Source organism: Silene latifolia, chromosome X (assembly GCF_048544455.1).
Source record: "Silene latifolia isolate original U9 population chromosome X, ASM4854445v1, whole genome shotgun sequence".
NCBI lineage: Eukaryota > Viridiplantae > Streptophyta > Magnoliopsida > Caryophyllales > Caryophyllaceae > Silene > Silene latifolia.
This window is the reverse complement of record NC_133537.1, coordinates 318489223-318495222: the sequence shown is the minus strand read 5'-3', so window position 1 is coordinate 318495222 and position 6000 is coordinate 318489223.

The window sequence follows — 6000 nt, the reverse complement described above, 5'->3', positions numbered from 1 at the left end:
ATGAATGTGAGAATTGTTAATTTGTTATGCGCCCCAAGAACAACAATAATAGAAACTTTAAAATTATGATAAAATACTCCATATTTCTCATTTATTTTACATATTTCTCATTTATTTTTGTTATAATACGTTTGAAAGTGTAAAATTACCTCAAAAAGATAAAGACGCTTATAACAATTCAATGAACTATAAGATTAATACAAAATATAATAAACACGTGCTTTAAATGTTAGTCTTTATATAACTTACCTGTATTCGACTTATGATAATGATGTATCTAAATTCAATGAATTATCTCTCAATAACTTGAAATTTGTACATGGTCCTGGATATTATTCGTCATCGCACAATTTAAAATCATTACCCTGCAATTATAGGAATACCGCAAGTTAGTAAAAATAACTACTCCCTCCCATCAAAACCTAAGGTAACACTTACCTTATTCGGACCATCCAAACCAAACTACCCATTCCTTATTTGGTAAAAAACATGACTAAAGACCTCTCATACACCCTTATTATTTACAGAAAATGTCATTATATTTGTGGCCCTCCTTTAATTAAGCTACAAGTGGTCCTACTTTAATTCAAATATTACCCTTACTTTTTCTCTATTTTCTTAAAACTTGTGCTCCCTCCCATGTTACCTTTGGTTTGGATGGGAGGGAGTATAAAACTGATCATCATTCATTGAATAAATAAAGCTAATTGCACAATGGAATTGGTCTATTTGTGATATAATAATATTATCCTTAGAGGTAGTTAGGAGAGTTGGAGTGCTAAAAAAACACCCTTGAATTAGTGTGCATTTTAATATTTAATGTTAATGTTAATAGTATATCTTTTATATTTCTCAAAATTACAATCACAATAACAATATAACGACTAAGGAGTATTTATCATACAACATCAAGTATAGGATAAGTACAACTCTTAGTTTATAATTAGTTAATTAATTAGCTGTTTAATTTCATATTTATTTATTAAACAAATTATCTTTTACACATAATTTATTCAACAAAAACAATAACCAATGAAATCTCATAAAAAACAATAGCCAATGAAATCGCTTCAAAAGTTCCTCTTTTAAGTATATACTAGATTTAATGCCCGTGCGATGCACGGGCCTATTTGTAAAGTTCTATTAAATATAATGCAGTAATTGTAATTGTAAATGTTAAAAGTATCCGTATCTAAAATTCTTGTAAAAAACTATTTTGTAACTTTTTCTAAAATAAAGTCTTTTTAGATAATATGTCTGAATTTGCATGAAAATTAAATTAAAGTCATATACAGTTGTAGTTCAAGTGAACCATTAGTTGTTGAAACGAATAAGGGAAACGCAATTCATATGGAAATTTTAAACCTAACATAAGTGTAAATGTTAAAATAAAAGTATTAAAAGTTTTAGATCAACAACAAAGGAAGATTTTGGGTACTGCTAAGTGCTAATGATATGAGAGTCTCCAAAACTCCTCAGATCAGAGGGAGCTAATAATATGAAGTTATTTTTTTTTTTTTTTTTTTTTTTTTTTTTTTTTTTTTGGTCTAAACCATCCGGTAATCCGAACCACATTGGGCCGACTATTCCGGATTTCGGGGCGTGTCCAAGGATTACGGTATTTAAACCCCTCCCAATCGCAGTTGTGGGGGATCGATCCGCAGACCTCCCTACCAAGCGCAGCCCCATGCTACCACTGCGCCAACCAACGATTGATAATAATATGAAGTTATGAACTAATAAACATAGTATACATATTCGATCTACGGACCATCTGCCACTCTGCCAGCTCTTTTCAGTTGTGAAATTCATTCGCAAACTCACCAAAGGCAACAATGAGAGCTGAAGTCCTCTTGCACACATGTAACCACACTTGCTCCCACAATTACACAATTATGTTATGTGCTCGTAAAAAATTGGCATCCTACCCATCAACAAAGATAAATTGATAATTTACCTTACTATATAAGTATATAAGATTCATTCTATTGTTCCAGTTTTTGAGTTTATAACACCTCTTAGATTTCAATTTCAGGTAAATATTGAATAAACATAGTACTCAATAACTCAAGTATTATCTCATGCAAACAAATCTCTTTCACCCGTTTTACAATTACATTAGAGTAAAACCGCCCTACACAAAAACCTTCGTTTCTAAGTAAGTACACTAAACTTGAAGATTAAACTTTAATTGTAGCCGTTTTGACATAAACGGCTCAAATATACTTGTGTAAGGCGATTTTGCACAAATTTATCGTAAAATCGTTTTTTTATAACCACTTTTATCCACTAATAAAGTCGCATTTAGACCCGTTTTATAATTACATTAGCGTAAAACCGCCCTACACAATAACTGACTCAAAAAAAAGTTGGGAGTATATCCGATGCTCCAGATCTCATCTTTTAATTTAACATGGGACTTGAAAACTTTTGAGAAAGCAAATTTATTAGGAATTCAAGTATGTTATACGCGTAGGCTATAATAAGTAAAAAAGAAATTCAGAGTTTTATAGTAAAAACTTGAAACGTTTATCCAATTATTTGTTAAAGTTTCACTACCTGTCTAATTTCTTGTGCATTTACATTCAGTTACTTTAGAAACAATAGCAGAAAAAATAACAGAAAAATTAGGACATGACTATAAAGAAATTAACAGAAATATTTAAAGCTTATTCAAAGACATAAATATTAACCAAGAAATTTTCCACTCTGATCGTCAATTTTATTTAACGGATTATATCAAAATAGGAAAGTAAATAAGAGATTTTATCAAAATAGGAAATGTGCTTTAGGTGGGAAAACATGAAGCTTTTCCTATTCTTTTAGTTATAGGGGATTACATATATCCATTAAATATATTACATGTATGCGTTAAATTAATCAAATCGAAATAATTATGGAATTTTATATTTTTTGGAAATCTAGCTTGGTTTATTTACATTTTAGTAGTTTCCAAAATATAATATACTTATATTATATTTGTTTATGTTAACATAATTAACATATTTATACTAATTAATATCATAAGTGGGGCATGTTTATTTAAGGAAAATCACCATATTCCGGTGTTCTCTAAATTTATACTTCAACCAAAACTATATTATATTTACATTGAAGTCCCTTGATCAGGTCCATCGCACAGTGAGATTGATTTAAAAATATATAGTATAATTAATTTGTATAGATTTATTTAATTACATTGAAGTCCCTTGGTTTCTAGAATTAGTATTGATAGTATTGATGCCAACACAAAATGTTTCTTGGATGTATAAAATCGAGTGTCTCTTTAGAGACAGTCTCTCAATCTATCTATCTATATATCTATCTATCTATCTATCTATCTATCTATCTATCTATCCTTCTTATTCTTAATTATTATCTTGCCAATTATTAATTTTGATGCTTAATATTATGTATTTTCCTTTTATTATGGTTATAACTTATTATTAGCCTTACAGGATTACATGGTGGTACACTCATGCAAGTGTACAATGATCAAAATATTTATATATCCCCTTCTTATTCTAAATTTGTTAATAAAGATATGTGGTGGGTTTGATCTAAACAAAGTTCATAGAAGAAAAGGTAGTGGTATGCATGATAAATTAGTAAGTAATAAACTACTAATAATTAAGAGCATAATAAATTTAAGTTTATCAATTACCATCTTTTTGTTGTAATATTGCCATATTGATAGTCACTGTGCTAAAGTAGATTAGAACTATTATTATATGAATCCTACAATCCTTCGAGCATAAAAATCAAAGTATTGTCTCAGAGTCCTCAAAGTAGTAAACATATTAAAGTTAAAGCTAATTAGTGTTAACTAGGTTTGTGACCCGTGAAATTCACGGGTTTATTTGTTTTAGTTTTGATATTTTTATCGTATTTTTAATATTTGTTCGAGCAATTAGTTGTTGATCCATTTAAAAATATACAGTCTTGATATACATAGAAAATAGTTAGTTAATACCTTATTTTTTTGACAACTTTGGTTTATTTTTTAGGGTTATTTGATAGGAATAATCCAAACTATCGCTGGTCTTCTCAAAATAATCTCAACTATTGTTTAACCCACAATAATCTAAATTATACCATCATTTATCTTGTAGTGCTCTTATCCTCTTTTTAACAGGTGACAACCGGTTATCTTCAAATTTTTGTAGGTTGCCATTGTTTTCTTAATACAATCTTCTTCTTCCTTTGTCAATTATTCTAACTGTAACTTTCCGCTTTTCTTCCTCCGTTATTTTCCCATTTCTTCCTCCATTTATTTTCAAAACTCTTCCTTAATTTTTTTCCAAAATTTATTCTTCCAAACTTCTTCTTCCGTTTGACATTTATGCTAATTATAAGCTAATTGGGTACCCTTTTTCTGAAGTTGTTATCTCAAGAAGCAATTGATTAGAGTCTTGTGATAAATTAGGTGTTTAAATTGACTGGCCAAATTGATTGTTTCTTCAATCAAATTAAGGATGCACCGTATCTACTGTAAAACACGGATGAATTGGGGTTTTATTCACTCATTCAATTATTTGATTAATTGAAAAGATGGTGGGAGACGAAGACAACACAAATTAAGCGAGTGATCCAGTGGTGAAGATGTCACTCAAGTTGCGTCACAGAGAAGTCATCGACGACGGAGAACACGATGACGATGTCGATGACAGATGCAATCAACGATAACCTTCTTCATCGGACTATCGAAATCGTTGAGGCGTTGATGATTGTGACTTCGAAACTGATTACGAAGAGGAGTACTATGATGATGAATGTGTTGTGGATAGTGAAGTTCGGGTGAGAGAAATTAATGGCGGAGTGATGGTGGAGGAGGCGGCGGCGGAGGAGATAAGCGAGGGGGAAATGTGAAATTAGAAGGATGATTTGAAGTAAAAAAGGGGTTCTCAAATGACTAAAGGAGGAGGAGTAACCTGCTAAACAGGTTGTCCTTCGCTTAAACTAAGAGAAGATAAATGACGGTGTAAATTAGATTATTGTGGGTTAAACAATAGTTCAGATTATTTTGAGAAGATCGGTGATAGTTTGGATTATTCTCATCAATTAACCCTATTTTTTAAAATCGAATCCTGCAAGTGACAATGTGGTAGCTACTAATTTTGAGAAACTTGACAACGGAGTAATGACAAAGACGACTCATTATATATACGTGTGTTTTACTCCGCAATATAATAAAGTGAATTTTTTAAATATTAAAAGTTGAAACCATCCGTATATAATAAATTCCGTATGGAAAAATCTTCATTGACGCCTTATAAGGTTGTAAACTCAATACCTCAGTATAGTCATCTCCAAATTATTTCCTGACCTCTCCATCAACCCTCCCATAAAAATATCTTTGAAGTCTTATCACCACGTGCATGCTTCAAATATTATTTACATCCGAAAAACATTTATTATATCGATAGAAAAATATTATATACGATACAACGGTATGGTCGGTATCTACTCCATGTATCACGAATTAAATTTTCATTTCAATCCCCCTTATACTAAAAGAATAAGAGAACTCCAATATTTTCCCGCCTAAATGAAAATTACTCTACAATTGGGCTTCGTCATGTAATATCTACAATTGGGCCATTCTGTTTAATTTCATTTACTCCCCTCATTCAAAGTTTCAAACCAAAGGTTACATTCTCTTTCTGGGAGTCTAACTTCACAAATTTTGACTCTGAATTTCATCAAAAGTATAAAATTTTGATAGACGGAATTTAAATATATATAGAATTATTATGAAAAAAAATTACATAAAATGTTATTTTTTGATAAAAAGCGACAAGTATTAAAAGTGTTGAACCTTATGTTTTCTACCTCTTAATACTAACCATTATTAATAGTAAATTTTATAATTAAATTTCAATTGAAGTTAATATTATTACTAATTGTTTGTTTCTCTAATACGTTTATCTAGAAAACCGCGCATTCGCGCGGGATCTATACTAGTTATTCAATAATCTAAAAAATTATATTCCCTAAATC